General features: G+C 38.1%; 1 long non-coding RNA gene across 1 annotated transcript; it reads left to right on the top strand.

Moving 5' to 3' along the window:
- The first annotated feature begins 280 nt into the window (after positions 1 to 280).
- Positions 281 to 24003, top strand: LOC149772907 (uncharacterized). The gene is made up of 3 exons (XR_016417545.1): positions 281 to 509; positions 21869 to 21949; positions 22893 to 24003. It is a non-coding gene; the product is annotated as an uncharacterized LOC149772907 (long non-coding RNA).
- Positions 24004 to 26069: the final 2066 nt, after the last annotated feature.

Genomic DNA, 26069 nt, shown 5'->3' with positions numbered 1-26069 from the left:
ATATGTCTTATTCATGACTTCACTTTCAAAATATTCTTCTGAAACTGGATTACAAATCTATTGAACATTTTGAGAGATGAGAGAGCAATTTTTGATGAAAGCTGCATACATCGGTAAACGTCTTACAATTTATTGCCATAAAAGACTTTTTATATGGGAATTGATTGGGACACACTTGCACAATGAATGAAATAAAAATATCATTTTTTAAATTAGGGAGAAACCAGTAACATTGCATTACACAGAAGAATGATTCTTAATGACGCAGGGAATCATTACATGCTTGTTCATCTCGGAAAGAAATATATTTTCCCAGAAATTGTCCAGACGTCTCTACGGCCAGATGTAGTGATGTGGTACGAGCGTATGAAGAAATAGGTGGCCATAGCGTGGAATGTACCTCGGGGAAGGGGTGTGATGAAACTCATGAAAGAAAGTTGACCAATTATGCAAAGCTGAAGGAGACGTACAAGAGAAAGGGATGGAGTACTTGTTTCTTCTCAGAAGAGGTGAGAAGCGGATAGTATCCAACTTAATCGGTCTGAACGATGACCAGTACTGCAGGGATAGCATAGAAAAGCCGCAGAGTGGCGGTTCAGTCAGTGCGAAAAAGTGATCAAAGTGCTACCATTTAGTTACGGACGTAGCGTGCGGTCAAGGCACTGACTGATACCGCTGTGATCCCGCACACAGAACGTTGTTCTGGTAAAAGAGTCGAAACACCCAGTCTCCACTTATTATGGTATATGTGGTCAGTTATATTTTAATAACTTTCGATTAAGTGAGTGAGTGATATATAACGTGATACATTTGATATATACCGTGATACATTTGATATATAACGTGATACATTTGACTGGTTTATTTTCGCGATCTATTCCTGAGACTGCTAACTCGTGATAGTTTTCCACTGCTAGAAGTGTTGTTATATTTTAACATACAGATAATTTTAGTCGTAGTCTATGCATGACATGCGTACACATGTAGTCATTTGAATTTAGTGCCAGTTGTTAGCTATGCAGTTAATAAATGCAAATAAACGATAACAGATGTGCAGAGATCCCAAGGCATACAGTTGTAACATAAAGGCAAAGTTTGTGAAGCAAATAAGATATGCATCACTTGTATTAGAACTGGAGGACATTCAAAAACGTAGCTAAGATCTTTAAGAAATGATATGCTAATTAGGATTGAAATATTATTCATATGAAAACCCATGTAATCACAAATTGTAAAATTACCAATAATCTTCTTAAGTCCCTTAAAACAAAGAGGATATCTGTGTTTCTTCAGTGGCAGAGCCGCCTATGAAATATAAAAAAATTCCACTTCAATCTCGAAACATGTCCTTTTATCTGCTCGCAAAGTGTAGACAATGCCAATAACGACCTCATTACTGAATCGATGTAAAGAAACTCAATAAGTTTAGGACAGAATCGTTTTGCAAATTAGTATCCTATATAGTATGCTGTATATTTGTCAAACTATCTACTATTTTTCTACGAAAATGCAGACATGTTTACTTTTGTTAACACTGTTCTTACTTGGATTGATGCACTAAATATTGTCTGGGTGGGGGGTGGGGGACTGTAGAAACATCACAGAGCGGTCGTATTTGTCAGTGTTATATTTTTTAACTAAATTGTTTAAAGAGTAGCCGAGTTTGGCTATTGGAATTTTCCTTCTTTATGTAGCTTATTTATGCCTTCAGGCGGAGTGAGAGAGTCTATTTACATATCAAAGAGGCTCCACCAACCCCTGCCTCTGGTCTTCCAATGTATTAAAATAAAATGACATCTACGGAGTTATGCAGCAACTGAAATTAAAATGCAAGAGGACAATTCTAAATGGATTTGTATTTATGTTTCATAAGTATCGGTATTTACCAAAACGAAATGCAAGTTTGAATATTCAAATTTATGCCTTCGAGACGCAACATCAAATGAGGCATACTAATATCTAGAAAATTAGGATTGAGCAGACAAGCGTGACGTGTCCCATTATTTTTTGAAAGATACATGTAATGAAATAGTATTATATGGAGATACCGTAGGGACAATGGGACTTTAACGTTAAACTAGTGAAGTTGTACAGTAGGGACTATGGAAATTTAACATGGGGCATTGTGAGTTTGTACAGTAGGGACAATGGGAATTTAACATGGTGGGACTGTCTAGGGACAATGAGAATTGAACATGGTGGGATTGTCTAGGGACAATGGAAATTGAACATGGGAGATTTATGTAATATAGATAAGACTTACATTATACATATACTCCATTTTAAACAAAACAAATTTGTTGAAAGGGTTAGGCATGAAAGTCAATTTCTTTTCGAGACCTATGAATGGCCCTCAAAAGTGCCTTTGGGTTCTTCTTTAATTTTCTCCAGTTCTTCATCCAGTTCCTGACTTTTCTTAATAATCCTTTCTTCTTCTTCTTCTCATCAATTTCCGGCATCCAGTGAGGATGGCCAAACGCTCTGAACTTGGCCTGTATCTTCATCCAGTTGTTGTTTATCCTTTCAAACTCTTCTTTTTCTTTATTTTTCTCTTTCTTTTTCTCTTTCTTTTCTCTCTTCAGTCCAAGTGTCTTTGATCTTCTTCACTTGTTCATTCATCCCTTTCTTCATCATTTCATCTACTTTCATCAGTTGGTTTAAACCCCATTTCACATAGGACCACTCAGTCAAATCCAAAATATCTTTTAAAAAACACCTGACTTCAATGGCATAATCAAGGGCCACTTTCAATTTACCCACTTTCACATAGTCAAGTTGTATCAAGCCTCTTAACATTTTAACCGCCTCTTCAAGCATACCTTCAATCAGATCCCTGGCATGTTTTAGACTCGTCACTTGACTTTTGACAAAGTCCTTCGTCACTTTATACATCCACTCCTTCTCTAGCCTTTCCACCACATAGGCTGCATCTGTCATCCAGTACCAACTCTCCTTTAGCTCATTAAATAGTTCGATACTCATTTTCTTGGGTTCTTCCGCTGCAAAGCATGGACGAAAGGAAAACATCCCCATCTATTTTCTTCTCATATTATCTACTATCCACACAGAAGTGAGGAGACAAATAATTAACCAAAATCTACTATCCACACACGGGAAGCAGCAAAAAACATAACCATAATCTACTATCCACACACGGGAAGCAGCAAAAATCAAACCCAAATCTACTATCCACACACACACACACACACCTGAAGCAGCAAAAACATACCCATAATCTACTATTCACACAAACCTACTTAAGCACTTACAAAACCAAATAATCTACCATCCACACAAACGTACATTAGCGCTTACAAACACATGCACTCACACCAGGAAATGAGTCAGTGTTTATATTCACACTACTCCACATTCACACATTGGCAAATTGAATAGTTTTTTTCTTTTCTAGAGTTTTGGTTAGCTCTGAAAAGGGCTGCTTTTAGAACTCCAGGGGCACCTGGTTAATGGTGGCACGTTCCAGGCCTGGCACCACAGACACAACGTCTACTCCAAACCCCTTCCCAATGTATAGTTGTGGTTGGGAGTGCAGAGGCTTGATGAGTAGCCTCTGTAGTCAAATCTTCTGTCTCTGGGATTCGGAACACTTGTTGTTCCCTCTCCCTTCTTTGTCTTCTGTGCCACAGCCGTGGATGTAGCCTTTGTGGAACTGCTACTACAGGCTGTGGTACTGCTGCTTGTGGTTGTTGTTGCTGTTGTTGCTCACGTTGTGGTACTGGAAGTACTTACTCTGGAGGTGACAATGGTTTCACTCTACACACTGGTCTCATCATAGGGTGAGACATGATTCCTATTTTCTCTTCCTCCTCTTCTTTATTCCTTTTTGCTCCTCCTCCTCTTTTATCCTACCTTTTTCTACGATGGCTTCCGCTGCCAGTTCATTAAGTATGCGCCTGGCATATTCCAGGTGCATCTGGAGTTCTAAAATCTTCAGTAGCCTGCTGCTCATATTTACAGTTCATCAATAAACAAGGGTAGCCAGATTGACGAGTGTTTCTGTATTTATATAAAAAGCACGGACGTGAAGGAAAACATCCCCTAAGACACAAAACTTACTTACTTAGTTGGATTAAAATGATTTTCCCTCCAATGGAGCATGTATCACTGTTTTATGCACGCACAGCGTGCTATTTAATTACTCCTGGGGGAAGGAAGGAGAGCCACATCCCCCAGGCTTTTATATGTTCACGGAACACTTATTAATTAAACCATCAGATCGAGGTAATATTTAGTTCCTAGCGATCTGGATGTATGGCCGAGGTGAGTGGGATTGGACCCAGCACGCACTCATTGCTTTGGTTGCATTGCTTTGCTGATTGAGACGAGTGGGATTGTACCCAACGCGCACTCGTGTATATTGCTATGGGGGCGTGCACTGCACCCGTGATGTTTGATGTCCGGTCGTGGTAGAGGAGGAAGAGGCTTATGGATCTGGAGGCGGTTCATTTCAAAGTTTTTTGTTTTTATAAGCTCCAGGGTATAGTTTCTAAAAGTGTCGTCCTGCATAATTTGGAGGATAATTCTGTGCTGTTTTAGAGTAGGTTAGAGATAGATACCCAGGTTGACAGCCATGGGTTTTGATGTTGCCACCTTGTGTAGCGGGCCCTGAAGGTCTTTGGATATTTTTGGACCACCTTGATTGGCATTGGTTTTTTGGGTCTTAGTATTATAGTTAGTGCTGTTTTCGTTGCGGATTTTGTGCTGCTTGATTTGACGGTCTTTGGGTTTTAGACCACCTTATACGTGATAATTTAGGGTTATACTTCCTTATGCAGAGAGTTTATTATTTTGCAGCCTTGTGCTGCGGGATCTGATAGCCTTTGGAGTTTAAAGCACCTAATATTTGATAATTTGGGGTCGTTTTGTTCCTAATCTGTTATCGTGTGGACGATCTTGATTGTCTGGGTTCAAGACCACCTTATACGATCTGATTTTGGGTCCTGTAGGTAATTCTAGGCATTTGTTGATGGCTGTCACCTGGGTTTGAGTGAGTGTGTTCGTAGAGGTGTTAATTTTCATGCCAGATGTTGTTTAAGAGACAATGAGACGGTTAAAGTGTAAGGCAGGAGGGAAGTATAGATACAAATAAAATGTAAAAATATGTTATTTTATTATTTTTTTAATTTATTTTTTAAACTAGTTTAAATTTAAATTTTTTAATTTTAATTTTACGTCTTGAATTCCTTATTTATTTTGATTCCTTATCTTATTGGTTTGGAGTGAAAACTTGTTTTATAGTTATTTGTATGTTATTATGTAGTCCTGTTTTAATCAATTCCTATTTTCCCATTTTAAGTTTTTTGTGCCCTTAATTGGTTTTTATTATTCGGGCTATCAACGGCTGTGTCAGTCTGTGAACCCACGAGACCTAGCGGGCCGTCATAATTCCCAAACAGTGATTTTGTACTATTTTGGACTGGTCTTGATTTACTTTTTTAATTTTTTTTAATTAGATTAGATTCGTGTATAAAACTTATGATGTTATCGAATGTTAAATTGATATTGGGGTTTGTGTTCATCAAGAATTATGGGTATGTGACTGAGGATCCAATATTACGTTATTTAATTTTAAACTTAGTTCTTTCTTTTTCAAGTGTGTGGCAGTTGTTAAAAATTTGCTCTAGGTCTTCTGGGACCCTGCAATGGTAACAGTTAGGGTTATGTGGTTGTGGTCCTATGTACTGTCCTAAGCTGTTAGCCAGCTTGGTTTTGCCTGTGAGTATTCTATTTACGAATTTTTGGTCATTGCCTTTTGTTTTGGGTGGTTTCCTATTTCTGCAGACTTCTTTAATTATGGTTTGTAGCTTCCTGCCTTGGGTGTTTGTGTTCCATAATTCCTGCCATTTATTATCAATGAGGGTTTTAGATATGCTATAGATTTCACATATGCTATAATCTAGGTTGATGAGAGTGGTTTCGTTTAGTTTTTGTTTAGGTGTTATATCTGCCATATCGTTACCTGGTATGTTAATATGGAACGGTATCCACATACATTCCACTTGCAAGTTATTATTGTTTAGTTTTTTAAACAATATATTGGTTTGCCTAAGCTAGCTTTCTCTTGATTTGGTGTTGTTATTAAGTATTGAGTTTATGACGCTTAGCGAGTCACTTATTATTACCGCTTGGGGTATTTTTTCTCTTCGATCCATTTGATTGCTTCAAATATGGCCCAGAATTCAGCTGTGTTCCTGAATTACGTAAGCTGCTGCTGTTCTGGGTGGTTCTGTTATTTTGGATCCATGAGTGTAAATTTTAATGTAGTTGCAATATTCTGAGTTGATCTCTTCTGTACAGATTATTTTTAGTTTGAGTTCTTGTTCGTTTTCATTGCCATATTTCGTAATAAGGGTGTTAACTGATTGGTTGGTATTTATCCATGGTTCTTTGTCATAGTGATTTGCAATTTCTGCTTGGAGGTTGTCTATAGGAAGTTGTTCAACTAATTGATGGACTAATTTCCCTGCTGGTATGTTTTGTGTTAATTTGGTTTTCAAAGGTATGTTACATTTATTTATAGCCAGCCGGGTGTGATGTGTATTGGGGTGTGTCGTTAGCCTGACTGCATATCTAAGAGTGAGTTCTTGCCTTCTAAGGTGGAGCGGCAGTTCTTCAGTTAGGATTTGAAGCTCCATTAGTGATGTGGATGGTAGTGCTCCAGTGCAAATAATTAGGGTCTTTCTTTGTATGCTATCTAATTTCTTGAGATTATTTTGGGGTGCCGAGTTGTATATTTGGCATCCGTAATCTAGTTTGGATCTGATTACTGATTTATGTAATGTTAGTAAGGTTTCTTGATTGGATCCCCAGGTGGTTCCTTTAAGGTTTGTAAGGAGGTTAAGGTCTTTATTGCATCTTTTCACTAGTTTGTTTATGTAGGGTCCCTAGTTTAGGTTAGAGTCATAGTGCATTCCTTAAAATCGTTATACTTTTACGAATTTAATTTCTTGATTTTGGATGGTAAGTTTTGGAAAATGATTTTGTGATTTACGTTTGGTGGTGAATAATAATGATACGATTTTTTCATGGGATAATTTGAACCCCCATTTATCAGCCCATTTCCCTATTTTGTTTAAACTTGTTTGAATATCGCTGATTACTTTGTGGCTGGAGGTCATTCCTGCTCTCCATAGTCCACTATCAGCAGCAAATTGCGAGAGTTCAATTAGTTTTGATGTTAAGTTGGTGTCCAAGTCATTAATCATGATGTTGAAAATGGTTGGGTTGATTACGCTCCCTTGTGGTGTACTGTTTTCAAGTGTGTGTGGTTCAGAGTAGGTGTCGCCGATTCTTGTTGTTATTTTACTGTTGGCGAGGAAGTTTTCAATGAATTTAAACATCCGACCTGTGATGACGTAGTGGTTGGGTTTTGCTAATGAGCCTTTGCTTCATACAAGGTCGAGTGCCTTTCCGAGGTCAATAAATACTGCAATTAAATTCCTATCTGCTTTGCGTTTATAGTTGAACGATAATTTGATTGCGGTTTCCAATCGTATTAGTTGATCCGTGGTGGATCCTTTGTTTCTAAATCCGCATTGATTATCGGAGATTAAATTATTGCTCTCTAGGTGATGTTTGAGTCGGTTAGTGACTATGGTATCCATGATCTTACAAATGTTGTTTGTTAGGGAAATGGGTCGAGTAAGAGCTAATATCGTTAGGGTCTTTTCCTTGCTTTGGTATTGGAATTACTATTGCGTGCTTCCATGTATCGGGTAGCTTGCCTGAGGTCCATATTTGGTTTAGTAATTTAATAATTGTTTGTTTAAGATTTTTGGGATATGTTTGTATATTGTGTATCCTATTTGAACTTCCCCTGGGCTTGTTTCGTTTTTGGTTTTACATTCTAGGTCCCATTCGTAAGTTATAATGTCTTTATTTAGGTACGAGACTTTGGGACCGATGCCTTTAAAGATAGTGTTATGGGTTCTTTCTACTTTGTCCCTATGTAATTTAAATGATGGGGTGTGGTTGGTGTTACTACTCATTTCTGAGAAATGATGAGCTATTCGGTCGCCTTTTACTTTATTAGTAATGGCTCCATCTATTTTTGGGGTGATGTTAGTTGTCTTCCCTCTAATTGATCTAATCTTATCACAGACTTGTTTGGTACTAGTTGTGATATTGATGTTTGTGCAGTAATTATGCCATTTTGTTTCCTTAGCCTGTTTAATTAGGTTTTTAAGGTTTTTCTCCCTTTGTTTATGTGTAGTGAAGCCAATAGAAGTTTTAGTGCCTTTAAATTTATTGAGGTTTTTATTTCTTATCAGTGATGGCTTGTTTGCATTCTTCATTCCAATATGGGAATGCTTGTTTATTTGGGTTAGGACTAGTTTTGGGTGTGTTGGTGGTGACTGCCTTTAGTATGGTGTCAATCAGGTTATCATAATAGTTATTAATATTATCATTTTCTAGGTTTTGGTGTCTACTTTGTTTAGTATTTCATTAAATGTGGTCCAATCTGCTTTTGAATATATCCATCTGGGGGTTCTTTTTAGGGAGTTGTACTGGACCGTCATCTGCAGGTTGACTATTACTGGGAAGTGGTCACTGCCCAAGGGGTCAGTTTGATCCACTCTCCAGTCCGCCACCTGGGTTATTGATGGCGAGCAAATGGTGAGGTCGATGGCAGACATGAGACCATTTTCTGGGCTGAGGCGTTTTTTTTGTGCCGTCATTTAAAATGGTAAGGTTAGATTCAGCGGTCCATTCTTCAATAAATCTGCCTCTTTTGTCCGTCACACCGCCCCCCCACACACACACACACAGGTCGTTATGGGCATTGAAATCTCCACAGATGACGATCTGGTCTACTCGTCTGTGGTCATTTATTTGTTTAGAAGTAATTAAGTTAGCTGTGCCTGAATTTCCCCAATGGCCATAAATGTTTAATATTTGTACTTGACCATTGCCTGTATGAATTATAAGGGATTGAATTTCGAATGCTTCATTGCTACCTGGGGATGGTGTTATAGTTATTGTTACTGCATTCGGAATGTTATCTGCTGTATATATAGCTAAGCCCCACCAACTTTGTCATGTGGTTCGATTTTTGAAGTGACCTGTGGCGTAACCTGGGAGTTTTGGTATTTGTTTGGTTCTACTTGTTATTTTTGTTTCTTGTATGCAGATAATATCTGGTTTGTGTTGTATGTTTTGTAGTTTAGCTTTGAGTTCACTGATACTACTTGTTAGCCCTCTAGCATTCCATTGCCATACTATTATGTTGCGGTTTGTTGTATAATTCATTATTGGGGTGGTCCTTTATTGATTGTTTCATTTGTGAGTTATGTTGTTAACTTTAAATTTAATTTGATTTTGCTTGTTATCTGTGTTATTTTATCCACGATGGAGTGGGGGTTGTTGATAAGTTCGGTTTTGATCTCTAGGAGTAGCTTTTCCAGTGTCTGGTTTGACAGTGATTTGTTTTTTGTCTTAGTATTATCTGATTCTTCGGGGTAGGTTTGTGAACTTTTGTTGGGTTTGATTAAAGGCGTATCTTGCTTATTTAATCTTGTTTGACCTTGTTTGACCTTGTTTGACCTTGGTTGGTTGGGTGTTTGGGTTGTGGTTGCTTCAGTTGCTGGTTTGTTTGGGTCATGACCTGGTGGTGATCTTTTATACTGGGGGTTAGTTTTTTCGCCGCATGATACTGGATTTGCTTGTTGTTCATGATTTCTATAGTTTGATGTTCCTTGATAGTGTTGAGGCATTCGTGGGATTTTGGTAGGTGGGGACTCTGCAGTTGGTGCATTTGGGTGTGGCTCTATGGCATACACCTTTGTGGTTGACCCCGCATTTGTAGCATAGTAGGGTATATCTACATCTGTTAGAGAAATGTCCCCAGTGTTGGCAGTTACACAGAACCTGGGTTTGTTAATGTAGGTCTCGAGGCGGTGGCGTGCACCAGAGTGACCTAGTCTAATCGTGGTTGAGAGTGGGGAGTTTGATTCTAGGATCGCTGTGTTGGTTTCCTGTCCTAAGTGGTTTTTAAGTTTATAAGCCCTATTTATGGGGGTACCACTGTCTTTGAGGTTGGCAGTGACGGTTTCATTATTTATCCGGTTATTTTTCCTGTGAGTTTTAGAACTGCTTTGAATGCGGGGTTGTTCATGCGGGGTGGGTAGGGTGGCTAAGTTATTTGTTCGTGGGTTATTGCTGTGAGGGTCTGGTTGCTATTGAGCGTTTTGGATATTGTGTTCTTTATCCCTATCTCTTTGTGTCTTGCGACTTTAACCCTAATGTTATTAATTATTTCGACTTCAAGGAATTTAGCCATTTGACTGCGAGTGCTGCAGTGTACTATTATGTGTTTGGCCTAAATATTTTAAATTGTCCTTGATGAACCCTAAGGAGTGCCTGTGTGAGACTGTTATTAGTTAAGTTTATCAGTTTATTGGAGTTGTTACTGATATAAAGGGTGTATTCTTTGGGATGGTACGAAAATTTTGCCTGGTTTTTTTGGTTCTTTGCGTGGGTGAGTATGGGTTATTTTTTTTTGGGGGGGGTAGGTTTGTTCTTATTAAACATGGGTTCCTTCCGTTTACCCTTGCCATCCCATACATTAAGGTTTGATTTAGTGGTTGTGGTGGTTTGGTTAGCTTGTGTTTTGTTTTGGCTGCTGAGTAATTGTTCCTCAGTTAACGGTTTTGATGGTCCAGGGGTCTGGCTGTTATGATATTTGGGTTTGTTCTTACTGGTATGAAGGGGTGGGGGTGTAGTTTTTTTCCCTGTTATGTAAGTCGGTCCTTATTTTTGGTGTGTTTCCTACTATCGTGGATATAAGTTTTCTTTCCCTGGATTGTGCAATGGCCATGTAGTTGGCGGTGGTTGGCTGGTCTTGTTGTTGGAGTGGCGATATTGGGATTTCTATAGGTATTGTATTGTCCAGTTCCTTGTTTGCTGATGGATCTAATAAGTTTTTAAAACTTACGGTTGAAATGATACCTAGGTCGGCTGCTGATGTTTGAATTAGTTCGTTTCTCTCAGGGGTGGTTAAATGGGGTGTTGTTAAATCATTCCTTTCAGGGGTGGAAGAGAAGTTGAGTTTCTTCTCGCAAAGTTCAAGATGCTTGGAGTTTGCACTGAGATGCAATTTTCCTATGATTATTTGCGGGTTTTGGTGTCATAGGGGTGGAGGTAATGTGTGTTTTCATTTACCTTTTAAGCCTATTGTCTCTATGGTTTAGATTTCTAGTCTTAAAGTTAAGTTTGTTTGTAATTGATTGAGACATTCATAATTGGTTTTGAGTAAGGTTTTTGTTTGTTATTGTTGTTAATAGCAGTTGCGGTTAGGAAGAAACAAGGAGAGATGAGATGCTGTTAAATTCAGTGTATCGGAAAATCTCACAGCGGTTAGCTTGTGCTTGTAACTTGTGAGGATTCTGACCAGGCGTGGTACTAGTATGTTTCCTAGTGCCTGTTTTTGGGAACAGTGTTAACATCTAGAGTTCTTATTATGAGAAAAAGGTATTGGTTAGTTGAGGAAATTTGTCGTATTTATTCTCTATGATTGAAAATCACACAATGATACATGGTGCTTTTACCACGTGTGGATTCAATCCAGTCGATTCTAGTAAGGTTTCTAGAGACTGTTTAAGAGAATAGGCGACAAACTGAGTAAATAAGGAATTTAGTATAAGAGAGGTAAACAAAATATTTAGTGAGTTGTAAACAGCACAGTTTTGATTGCCCGCAGGCTTAGTAATTTTCCTACCTTGTACTAAAGTACTTAGCTACTATACCAGGTGATGTAATCCAAAATGGCTGCGGGCGGGCTGCTTGGCTGGATTTCCTTTGTCTGCACTGGTCAAGATGGCGGCTAAAGGCTGCTAGGCTGTCTGGTTAGGCATTAATTGGTCTTCTTCCCTCTGTGGCTGTTTTGCACAATGTAAGGATTTGGCGGTTAAAAGATTCTTAAGTCAAAAAAAAAAAACCATCCATCAAGGCGGAGTGCGTGCCGAGATAGGTATATCGTGTTTGTCCGGAGTCAGTTAGGTGGTCTTCTCCCCTCGGTGGTCTTGATGTGAATGATGAGTGATGACACAAAACTTATATTACCTAGATCATTACCGAAAAACGCGCGGACCTAAAAGAAACACTCACTCACCTGTTTACTACCCATCACTATTTTAAATTTTTTTGACAAGACACTTAAAGAAAATGCTTATACACTCACTTTCTAACCAAGATGAATAATTCATGTGCTTATAGACGCACTTCTATTTTTTCTAACCTATCATAGGCAATGAATTGTTATTTCTTTTCTAGATTATGGGGTAGCCCTGAAAAGGGCTGTTTTTTGTGTGAAAGAGGAGCTATGGCAATCTTTTAGGTTCTAAGATTGCGACCTCCTCTGACGACAGGCTTTCTCACAGCATAACGTCTGCTTCTTCGGAAAGAGAAGGAGAACTCTTTGGCATCGACACGACAGTCGACAAAACCATTGTCAGGTTCAGGTTCCTGTTGCTGCTGCTGTTGCTGTTGCTGCTCTCTCTGTTCTCTCTGCTGTTTCTGAAGACTGTACTTGTCCATCCATTCTTTTTTCTCCCTGTTAATTTCTTCTCTGAAGAGCTCTTCTATCAGGTCTTCAGTGACTTTTAACATTTTAACGTTCTCTATCTCTTCCGGCTTCGGTATCAGACTTTGTCTGACACGATGCAAATTCACGTAGGATTCGTTCAACCTGGCTAATCTTGAGCACATCTTCGTAGGAGGATGAGTCGACAATGGATGGTCAAAGCGCGGACGTTAAGGAAAACATATCTACACGGTTTTCGAGTCGGAACGCTAAATTAGTGTCATGGGAGAGATAGAGAGAAGTCAAAGAGCATGAATCGTGATATCCATAGCAAAACAAAGGACAAAGATATTTTTAATCAAAACACAACATTTTTTATTCAAACATAAATCATCACTAACAAAAAACCACTTTTGTTTTCAACATTAAACATTCAATTTAACTAACAAACATTTTTGTTTCAAATAACACTCTATTTTGGACATGGCTGACAACGGTGTAAATGCAATTGTGATTTCCACTGTTGGAAGTCATTGGGCCATTGATGGACACTACGTTTCCTAGCTAAAGACGAAAGATAAGCATAAATGTCACAAAACCATCGTTCTACTTTCTCATCGTTTCTAGAAGAATGACGATCAAAATAAGTCACTAAATGTTCTAAAGAATATCCCAGACTGCGATGATGCAGAAAATACACACAATATTGTCCACACACCAATGAATCTGTGCCTTGTAATTTCACATTATTAAATCGTGTGGTCTGAGCATTTCTTCTCATAAAGTCAATGGTATCGTCTTCCAAAGGGGGCAATCCTTCCTTCTTGAGGAAATTAGACGGCTACCCAGTGGGTATGTGGGAGATGACTGTCGTCCGTGTTGATCACATAAGCATGATGGCCTTGAGGTTTGCGATGAGGTAGTTCATCTTTAGTACATACGACAGGATTCCAAGAATCAGTGTACGAACTATGGTTCAAAAGATAATAAAGTTCCCAGATATCTATGTTTGTGTTTTTTTCCGTCACAGGTAATAATAAGTGATCAATTCGATCCTGACTTTCTCTTGGAAAATGTTTGACAAGTAAATGGGTATTAGCTCCGACTTCGTATCCTGATCCAAGAGAGCTTCTATGCGACGAATCTCCAGGGGCGTTAATGGAGGAGAAGAATATTCACGCAAGCTTTTATACAACTGATCAAACACGAATTCCTCCGAGATGAGACTCCAAGCATTTTCCAGATACTGGTCGAATTTTTCTTCTTGACTCAACATCAGACATTTATCGTGTTGAATTTGACTGTGATGATCGTTTTGACATCCATAACAATCTTTCTTGATCAATTCCTTAATTTTATTTCCCAGAACTGTAGAAACAGGAGACTAAATGTGCTTCTTGTTCTGGCCATTGGGACTTCATCATGATAACTTCTTCGTCTTTGTCTTGAGTTTCTTCTTTCATGGTTTCCTCACATTCCATGTCCAACGTTTCTCCACTAGGTAAAGAAGGATAACAGTCATTAATAGTTTCTAATAGTCTAGAATGACTTCTCTCAAACTGTTGATTTCTATCGTATTGTCAAAGTCTGCATACAAGATCACGTTCACTGTGTTATCTGTGGGTATTGGATTCGCAAACTGAAGTTCCACACGAATCTGACCGGATTTTATAGGGTGGAAATGTCCCTCGTCGCTGTCTTGGTCTGGAGTGAAATCAAAGGCCACAAAGCATAGCCTCCTGCATAATCGTCGTACAAATTACCGTGACTAGTGTTGGTCCCTAACTGTCCGGTGGCATCGTACATGGACAAGTACGATCTCAAATAATTCCTGTCACCAAACTTAGGCTCAAAGGGTCGGCAACACAATGTCTTGCCATCGCGACTGACCTCGATTTTGACTACGTTGTAATGTTGAAACTAGAAAGGGTTTTCGTTGTGAAGTCCATTGAAGGCTGAATTCGTAACGATACCAGTAATCAAACGCTTGGGTAACTGCTCTTGGAACAGATGATCTTCGATCATGGATCGCTGTTCAGCAGGAATAGTGAACGTTTACACTTCCACACGCCGTATCGGATGCTTGGCGGTCGTTCTGCTCAAAGTGTGCCTGATGTCGTTTTCCACTTTAGGTAACACTTCCACACGACGCACGTAGAGTCTAGCTTCTTGAATGATAGTTTTGTATTCGTTGGCATGGGCCATCAAATGGAAAGCAGCAGTGCTGCGATTCAGTCTCAGGCGGATATCCATTCCGTTCATCAAATACCTTTCTTGCAACCACATGTCCAAATGCAAACGAGCCAACAGTTCTAAACTACGTCCTTGTTCTCACCCGCTGTGTCAGGTTTCCATACCACGCAAGCATCCTGATGAGTATTCTTGACTTCTTTTCCGTACGTCAAGAGATTTTCCAGGTACGCTCGATTAGGGTTCGTGTCCATGCTGCTGCTGACCAGTTTGTTATTCAAGTACAAGTCCACTACGCTGAACAAGAAATGCATGAAATTGTTGACAGGAGCTACTCTAGCAGTGTCTGAGAGATTGGTTTTGTCCATTTTGATCACTTTGACTTTCAAGTACAGGTAATTGCTATTCAGATCGATGTTATCTTAGGGCTGACCATTGATATCAAACTCGATGGGAGCTGAATCCGTCAAAGAGGAGACGGGATGAAATTCGACCGACTGGGATTCTTGCATCGTCATCATGGTGGGTGGCATGGCAAACAGATCCAGTTCCGACTTGGAACAGGCGCAAGACTCTCGGTGCATTATTTTTTCTGTTTCTCAATACTTTAATAATCGAAAACGTCTAAGTCTCGAGCAGTTCTTCTTTCTAGCTTTAGAAGTGTAAAGTCTTGTAAAAGGGTGTTTTCTTCTTCGTATTTTTCTGCCTTGTGCAGGGAAGTAGGAATGCCTGTTTCACTAGAGCTCAGGGCATTTCTATGAGTTTTTCGTCGACCCAAAAGGTCTTTGCCTCTTTGCAACAAGACATTTTCGCCTGTTCTCAAGAAGGCTTCTTTAGGGTTTTGTTTGTCAATGATGACATTTTGGAGAAATTCTTTGCCTTGCGTCAGTGCGGCATCTTTCAAGGCGTGCAGTCCTAGTGCCACCATTGGTTTCAACACGGGTTCCACTGAATGAAAGGCCGATTTTAACATATCTCCTAAACCATGTCCTCGCTCTCGAGCAACGCCTCGGTACACTGGATACATGACTTACAACTCGTTAGAGAACAGTTTTCGAAAACTGAGTTTCACCGTGACTTTCCCTTTGGTGAATGGAATATTTTGTCCAAGATCTCCTTTTATAGCAATGTTGACGATGTTAAAAACGATTTACTGACGGGCAAATAATGATGTACAAATTCACGGTGAACGTGAGAAGTGTTTCCACCTTCCTCGTCAGCGACCGTGGCAGAATCCACTTTGAAAGGAATGACACGCAGTAACGGTACGGAGGTGTGTCGCACCACATTGTACTCTACCACATCGGAGTACACAAAGATCAAATTCAGTCCTTGGTTCATTTCCACTGGAAAACGAAATAACTTGGTTAAACAATCGTTGTCGGAAATGACTGGTAATTCGTTTTTCTTCATCATTGCCCTCATCATCTTCACGTCCCCGCCCAAGATGTCAAACAATTAATGACATAATAAAATGGACATTATTTTACCCCCATCAGATTTCATCAAGAAGTGTCGAACAGGACATTGAACCTATAGGCAATGGTGCTCACTAAATGTTGACCACTAAAATAATAGCCTGGGGGAATGTTCAAGTTATTGGTCCACTTTTGAGTTTGTTCATGATAGGTTTCATTGTCACATTTTAAATTATTCAAGTACTTTTGCATTTGCTCGTCATGAACCTCCACCGTAAAATAATTTTGATTGGGAAGGACATTAAGGACTTGGGTCGGTTGAATGATTTCCACTAAAGCCACTTCCCAATGGGCTTCGTAATCTAATTGATGATCGATGCCTTCCACTTGGGTGCGACTTCTGGAAAACTTGCGTCGAATGGGTTTGTGTAAAGTGTAGGTAGATTGTTCTTGTAACCATCGTTGCACTTGAGGTAAACGGAGACTTTTAAGTCGGGTTTTGGCAGCACGATACAATGTTTGTACTCCTCCGTAACCTGCAGAATGGGATGCATCCTAGGAAATGCTAGCTAACACCTTTCCCATTTTTTTTGTTAATAAGACACTGACTCTTTGAGGATGCTACTCTTTTTCTGGTGGGTTATTTTTTTGGTTTGTAATGCTTTGCGTGTGCGACCAGCGATAGGTGTCGAGGAGGAGTATGTCTGAACAGGGGATATCGGTTTTTTATTTCACTTATGTCTTCACCTTCTTTTTCTCTTCTGATGAAGAAGGAGTGGTCATCATATTTTTAATCCATCCAATTATGGAGGTAAGTGGTGTTGTTAACTTGCATGCTTTGTCTGAAGGAGTTTCAAACCCTTCTTCTTATTTTTCTCCTTTTTCTGTCTTGGTCACCGGCAGTAGTACTGGTGGTAGTGGTGATGGTGTTGGACTTTTCATCAAGGTCTTGAAATCTGACAGTGTGGGTAGAGCTGTTTCGTCTGAAGCTTTCTGGTGAAAGAGTTGCAGTCGTTGCAAGAGTTGACCGTACTTTTGCAATTTTTGGCGATCCATCAAGGACTGCAATTCGTGTTGTAACTGGGACATCTCGGTCAAATTGGGACTGGGAGGCAAATGCGGGGTCAGTTGTTCTTGCAAACGATGATATTCCATCCATCGTTTGTAAGGCACTAAAGCTAGTTTACTTCCTTGAATGTCAAGGGTTACGTGTGAGATCTTGGGACTTCAGAAGTCCTTTTTATCCTGCTCCCACGATACATCCCAACATGGTTCCCGAGACTCCTTTCAGTAATGGGCCTAACAAGAGTGGCAAAATTCATCCACGTTGGACCAACATCTTCTTCTTTTGACGAATGGGGATTTTCTTTTGAACCATTTGGCGAAGAACATGACGATGTTTACCTTAGCATTGTTTCTGGTGTTTGGACAAAGGAATCGTGCCTTTCAAATCATTCAAACAACATTTGCACACGGTATCGATGACATCTTTGGAGGCCGATTGAATGATTTTTTTTAATCATGGGTGGAGAAGCTTTGGACAGGACAGATAACATGTCCCCATGTTTGACTAAACGAGGAGGCAGTCCTTTCCTTTTCTTTCATTTGGGTTTAGAAGAGGGATGTTTTCTAGTAAGGTGACATCTTTGCTTGTTGGTTCCGGGACATTCACCAAAAATACAGTAACGTCAATATCTAAGCACACGCCCTTTTATCTTTTTTTTTTGGACTATCGTTTTGTCATAAAGGTGAGAGTGTGTTTTCACAAATCGCCAAGGAAACCTCCCCTTTGGTGACTCATCTTTTTCTTTGAACGACTGTATCTTTTCTTAGGGTAAAGTCGATACTTGGCTAAGCACTTTGTCGGATGACGAGATTGTCTTTGTCTCTTTCTTTTTTTGATGATAGTGACGGTGTGCACTTCTTTGAGGTGACATCTTTTGGGAGCTCAGGAGCACAAAAAAACATTTATGCCCCTATTTTGTCGCAGCCCTTTTCTATACTGGAACGCGTCGCCACTGATTGTCTTTACGTCGTATCAACTTGAGGAAAGGCAACACTCGTCGTGCAGGGGTACGCAACGGACTGAATCGAGCCAGTTCTTGCTTGGACAAATCCAGTAAACTCTGTAACATGCCCGATCTCTCTTGGACTTTGATTCTGGGAGCAGGTACTTTGTGAGTAGCTGCCACTGCCACTAAAGAGGAGGGTCCTGCCACTGGAAAAGGTCTTGGAGACACGGGCTTCCATGGTGTCATCAACGGAGAAGTGGATGAACCTGAGGCTACCGGAGACGCAGTCACCGTCGTTGCAGGTCGTGGTTTGCGAATGGAAGGTTTTAGTCCTGGCTGTAGTGCCTCTCTTGCGACTAGTTTTCTGGGGGCTTTTCTTTTTCGGAGGACTTCTCTGTTTCTTTTTCTGGAGATTTTCTTGTTCCTGGGTGGTGACCTGGGTCTTGACACCGTTGCTCTTTTACTTCTTGGGGCTTCGTTTGGCTTTTTTCTTGGGGAGAACTTTGGGAACATTAGGATCCCATTTTAAGAGGGAGCGTTTGATGACACCTCCTAGAGTACCGCTCCCTCCAGGTTTCAAAATGATTTGTTTTTTGGTCTGAGTGTCGATGCGGAAATCGGCCAGTTGGGTCAAAACTACTTTGTTCTATCAAAAAAGCGTTTGGTTTGACGAGTAATCTGAATGCTACCTTGCAGTAATTGACGTGCTGTTACCGTGAACCATCGTAAGACTTCTTTGAAACTGGCTTCTAAGACACGAGCACGTATTTGTGGATTTTTCTCGCGACTGATGCCATACAATGCACGAATCAATTTGACGGGAAGATGAGACTGAAGGGATGTCATGTTGATGCTGTGTGAGACAGACGAAACGAGTCTAAGGTTTTTATAGATTTTTTTGGGGCTAAGTCGAGGACGGAGACTTGTACAGGACAAGCCCTCCGTCTTGACACCAGTGGTGAAACAAATGGGTACGAAATCGCAAATAATTGGGGGTAGTAGGTTTCAAGTCGACGAGTAAATAGGCGTGTGGAGTTTGAGTGGCATCGTCGTAAGCCTGATTGAGCCAAGCGTTCCTAACTGTTTGGCTAAGACTTGCACTTGCGATTTATCTCGAGGACTTTTAAACAAGACCACGTAATGAGCATTGAGACTGATGGTACGATGGGCTTTACTTTGTTGAAACAAATTTTGAGTGATGTAAATGACACTGGCATTACGATGATGCACTTAGCGCGTAATCCAAAGTTTGATTTCTTCTTCGTCTTCTCCTAACATGTCATCGAAAATGACCAAATGGGTTTGACGGGGGTCAGACACGATTCCGTCGTCTTCGTTAGGAATGCCTTCCACAAACACGATGGAATCGCCTTGACTTTCTCGCAACAGGCTGTACGCCGATTGCCACTCTTTGTAACACCACACGATGCGTTGAGGTGGACGATCGATCAAATGATGTTTGTGTTCTATCGAACGTTTGACAAATTCGGTTTTGCCTGAACCGTTAGGTCCAGCAATGAGCACGTTAAAGGGATGGCGACGATATAAAGCCTCCCAACTGGCACAGTCTAAGTGTTCGTCGATGACTTTGAAAGTGGAGGAAGAGGGAGCAGAGACAGTATAGGTAGCCATAGTGTCAGGAATGTCACTTGTGACGCGAAAACAGACAAGACAAGAGTTTTTATACTTTTTTCAGGACACGTTTATTGATGTTTTAAAAGTGAACAGAAAAGACTAAATTACATAAAAGCCAGAGGCTTAAGTACAACGATAAAATGCACATGAAAATATCAAAGTGGAATAGAAACAAATTTCTAATAGATCTTTGTTGTAGCTGCATATCAAGAGCTTGTACTTCACAAACATGTCGTATCGTGGAAATTTTGTACTTCACAAACATGTTGTATCGTGGAAATGTTGTACTTCACAAGCATGGTGTGCCGTGGAAATGTTGTACTTTGCAACCATGTTGTGTCGTGGAAAGCTTATACTTCACAAAAATGTGTCGTGGAAACGCTGTACTTCACAAACTTTGTTGTTTCGTGGAATAGTTGTACCTCACAAACATGTTGTGTCGTGGAAAAGTTGTACGTCACAAACATGCTGTGTCGTGGAAAGCTTATACATCACACATATTTTGTGTCGAAGAAACGTTGTATTTCACAAACGTGTTTTGTCGAGGAAAGGTTATACTTCGCAAACATGTTTTGCAATGGAAAGGTTGGTTTTCACAAGCATATTCTGTCGTGGAAAGATTTTTCTTGAGAAACATTTTGTGTCCAGGAAAAGTTAAACGTCCCAAATGTGTTGTGTCGTACAAATGTTCTAGTTTAAAACCGTGTTATCTGTGGAATTATTTTTTAAGTTTCATCATTACACTCTCCTCGCTTCATCGTGTTTTTTGGCCATATGATATCAAATGTGTACAACAGAAAACAATTATCAGAACAGTTGTTTGGTTTAAATATGTCGCTAAATATTGACACTATCCATGACACAGTATCTGACAGTGTACCGTATTCAGGTTTTTTTTTAATCTTTTTTTTATTTTTTTGAGTGTTTAATGTCCTGATGTTATCCATATCGTCAAGCTGCCAACGCCTGGTGGTGTCACAAACAATTGGCTGCCTTGAAATGTCCGTGAAGTCTATGTGTTGTTCTGTATATCTGAGTTAAGCAAACAGCCCGATGGCATAAAGAATGGCCTCTTCAGGGAACACCTATAGTTTTCAGGTATCCAAAATCAAACCTGAAATCGATCAATGACTGCAATAGTTGTAAAACAGGTTTTGTGGAGAATCAAATGAATGTTTGGTCGAACCATTTAGATACCTAATTTCCACCCACCCGTACAACCTTACAACTGAAATAGTTTTATTCCACCTCGATAATTCATGTTAATAAAACAAAAGCAAATCGTAAATTTGCAGAATTTAATTCTTGTGCAATTTCATTAACATACGATAATAGGTAAAGGTTATTAATACATGTATTTATTATAATGACCAATAGTGATGCCGCATTTTATTAATATATGTAATTACTATAATTACCAATAGTGAGGCCACATTCCATAGACACATGTAATTACTATGATGACTAATAATTGGACCACATTCCATTAATACGTGTATTTACTATGAAGACCAAGAGTGAGGCCACATCCCATTAACACGTAATTACTATAATGAGCAATAATTGGACCAAATTGCATTAATACGTATATTTACTATAATGACCAATAGTGAGGTCACATTATATTGCTAAATGTAATAATTACTATAAAGAGCAAAATTGGGGCCAGGTTCCAATGATGCATATAGTTACTATAATAATGGATTGTTGGGCCAGATTATATTAATGCATTTAATTAATATAATGGTCAATAATGACACCAGACTTTATTACCACATGTAATTACTATAATGGTCAATAGTGAGACAAGACTTTATTAACGCATGTAATTACTATAATGGCCAATACTGAAACCAGATGCCGAAAATACATGTAATTACTCTATTGACATAGGTTGAAGCCACATCGAGTATTACGTGTAATTACTATAATGAATAATGTGAGACCTCATTCTGTTCATACATGTAACTACTATAACATCCAATAGTGTGTTTAAATTCCATTATTGGTTTCTATACTACTAATACTTGTATTGAATTATACTAAATAGGGATTGAATATTTCCATTTTAGATCAGGAAAGTGTCTGAGCTTCTTGCAAGAGATATTACAGCCATAAAAAAATGGTTGACAGTTTGGAGATGAAAGTAAAAGGTACCCTTTTGTCTATCTAAACTTTTGGACACATGAATGTACATACATACATACAGACATACATACATACATACATACATACATAGAAAATGAGTCAGTGGATTCAGTGATAACAAGAACCAATTAGCATGGTAATATATAAGATGTGTGTACTGAAATTTTATGGATGCTTACACAGATATTTGGTAGATAATGTTACTGATATATATATATATATATATATATATATATATATATATATATATATATATATATATATATATATATATATATATATATATATATATATATATATATATATATATATATATATATATATATATATATATAAGGTTTAACAATTTATATTCATTGCTTTCTGTTCCTAAAGGAATACCTTAAAAATGCAGTGTGTAGTAATATCGGTTATACACTTGATTCGCAATGACATCAAACTACAAAATGTCGTCCTTAAGATAAATTATATTGGAGTGTTAAAATTCATAGGTATAGATAATTTGGTTGATGTAACTACATACATCTGGTCAGATATTGTATATAAAACAAAACTTATTTACACAGCTAAACCTCACTCTTTCCGCACAAATAAACAATGACCACACACATGTCCTTAGTGGACAGGTCTTTTTAATATAGAGGTGAAAAGAAGAAACAAAATAAATAAAAACATTGAATAATGTTTTATATTTCAATTTTTCTTTCATATGTGGGTGTCCGATATGACAATTTTCACTATTAAGAAAGATAGATAGATAGATAGATAGATAGATAGATAGATAGATAGATAGATAGATGGGTGGCTGGATGAATGGATGATGGATCACTCAGATTTTAAGTGTCACTTAATGATACATGGAAGTAATTAGGGGAAATTGTATTTAGTTGTTTCACATCCTTGAATGACTCTTGAAACGTTCCCAATGCAAATTGTTCTCGTCTGTAGATATACTGGATTCTGCATCAACAGGATATGGACAAAACAGCGAAGAGGAATCTGACGTAGAACAAGAATATGGAGGAGCGTCAGGTTCTAATGGATCACCGGGGGATTATCCAACTGAAGAAAACAGTGGAAGTGGTGATTCGCAAAATCAAGCCATGCATATTCTTGTGCAGCAAATCAAATCTCGTGTTGCCGAGATGAAACGCGAACAGACACGTATTAAGATCTCAGAAGCTCTGAGACGTAAAATGCCGGTACAAATTTAATTTTCAGATCTGTGTATCGTAAAAGACCAGACTTTGTGACAAAGAAAATATATTACATGTTTAATACGAACGCATGCACACAAAAGGAAACAATTATAAAAAAATGATGAATATATATTTTCATTTTTTACTGTACAGATAGGTACATGCACGCATCTTAACAAATGAAACATACATTGAAAATTCGTCTACAGAATGGATTGTTGCGATTGTTTTTGTATAACTTCCTTTATTTTGATGTTACCCATTTATGTCTGCTGACCAAAGACATCTAATGTAAATGTTCAATCGTCGAAGAGGAAATTGTATATGAACATTTTAAACAATAATTTCACGATTTTGATTTATAATGCTTTTGTTCCTAATATAGGTAAATAATATTTTTCACGTATATCCAATCAAATTACTACGCCTTAGGTTTTTAATGAAAATGCAGAACGAAAAAATGAAATCTGAATTTCTCCCAATGTCTGCATATATATTTCAATGAAAGTCGACTAACATATGCAAGACAGCATAGCCGCCTAACAGCAGATGTACTGATACAATAGAAAGGACCATTTTTTTATATGAATGACTGTCTTATAGGCTAGTATATGTAACCGTGTCGCCATATTTATATGAAATTACATACACGATTAATTAATTTGACTTAAATTACCACATCTCTGAGTAAAACCTCTTCTTCGTATCAAAAACCAGCTGTATAGTTAAAATTGATATTAAAACATCTCTACTTTGCTGATTGTTTCTTTAACATGTTTGCTGTTTTTCTAAATTAACGATGTAATTGTTTTCTGACGGGTTTGCCACTTGTTGAAACAAAATTATAACAATACTAAATATAGCGCATCAATGAGTATATTGCGTAAGGTGGAGAAAATAATGCATACACATAAGAATCCTCTCTCTTTCTCTCTCTCTCTTTCACACACAGAGTTATTTTGCGTTTCGGACTGAAACGTCGCATTAGTACGCAATTGATATATTTTGCATGGTCATAAAAGCCTTCCATCGAAGATCCAGACTGTGATAGGTGATGATCAGTACATCAGTGCATCGTGATGTTTCGGTGGTCAATCAGATCTGTTTAAGCTATATTTCGAGAACACGTTTGAAGATCAACATAAAATAATGCGCATCAGTCCATAATAACATAATGAAGAATATACCATAACAAATTCGAATATACCATAACAAATTCTAATGCCATTTTGGACACTCTTTATGTTTATCTTCAGTTTGCAGATGTCGCAAACGCTCTACACAAAACAAATATATTGGTACGAGTGTATGGTCTTTCGGTAAGTATCGGAAAGAAGCAAAACCAAAAAGTTTTCAAAAACTTCACAAATAATTTGATTCTCTAAGTCAAAAAATGAACATTTTAGAGGAACTTATAGTATTGTGTATAAATCTAAAATAATCTTGAAACGTTCTATCACACCTACCAAACAATAGTGTTCCGAATGAATTCCATGACTAGAATATGCTGATGTACTGATATCAGCAATATCCCTGAATACGCAGAAGTGTGTGGAGCCTTAATGTAATTCAATGTCATTGTCCAAAAATCCTTTGAATGAATTCACACTAATCCTGAAATGTTGTTTTAAACTAGGTTGTCATATGAGCAATTTGTAACTTCAGAAAATAATTTAAATAAGTAATCCTCTCACATTAATTTTAAACACAACAGTAAATACATCTGCAGACTGATATCAAAACAATAGCAGTGCTAGTAAATAGAAACTCGGAATCAGACAATTGTTCAACTATGTCTATATATACATTCAAAGGACTCTAAGTCGCAATACCTCCTAGGTGACTTATGTCACAACACATTCATATATATATATATATATATAAATATATATATATATATATATATATATATATATATATATATATATATATATATATATATATATATATATATATATATATATATATATATATATATATATATATATATATATATATATATATATATATATATATATATATATATATATATATATATATATATATATATATATATATATATATATATATATATATATATATATATATATATATATATATATATATATATATATATATGTGTGTGTGTGTGTGCGTGTGTGTGTGTGTGTGTGTGTGTGTGTGTGTGACCCATCATCTGGGTAGACTTAATGATATTAGGACGTATCCTACAATCTTATTGAATATCTGCATTACTAAAAATGTTTAATTGGCTAAGAGCACATTTGATATCAGCAGCAGGGAGGGCGAATCCTACAACTTTAAGAAGGTTCCAAATGCCGAAATAAGCCCTTTATAAAACCGCGAATCCTAAGGTTCCAAATGCCGAAATGGCGCTTCGTTGTAAACGCAATTGTCGCCGTCGTTGCTGCCCTTTGTTGTCGTTGCCCTCTCTGCTGCTTCCTGCGTCCTTTCTCGAAAACCGATGTGCAAAAAAATATCGAATCGATTCAGAATGATGTCGATGTTGCTACAACAATAATTGGTCTAGCAAGATATTCTGCTGATTATAAAAGATCAGCTGGTCCATCAATGATGATTGCCAAGGACACTTCTGATCATCCTAACAACAATCAGTTTATTATTAGACGACCAAAAAACCGTGCTGCTCCTAATCCTGTTGATATTGACGTGGAAGATATGATTATTAGATCTAATACGCAATTTAATTTAGGTTTGGCAACGCGTAAACTAATGTTGGGCGGGGATAGTAGAAAATTTTCTTGTGCGATTCCGCTATCGCATATCTTTGGATATTGCAGAGATACCAGAAAGGTAGTTTTCGGAGGAAAACATACGGTTGTGCTTGTTAGAAAAGATAATGACAATGATGCTTTATGGCGACCTGCTGCTGACGTTGGTAAAGTACTAATAACAAAACTATCAC

The sequence above is a fragment of the Sinohyriopsis cumingii genome, unplaced genomic scaffold (genome assembly GCF_028554795.1).
Source record: "Sinohyriopsis cumingii isolate HCF-2022 unplaced genomic scaffold, ASM2855479v2 utg000974l, whole genome shotgun sequence".
In the NCBI taxonomy this organism is placed as follows: Eukaryota; Metazoa; Mollusca; class Bivalvia; order Unionida; family Unionidae; genus Sinohyriopsis; species Sinohyriopsis cumingii.
The sequence above is the reverse complement of the archived record's forward strand: the minus strand, read 5'-3'. Positions and strand labels throughout refer to the sequence as shown.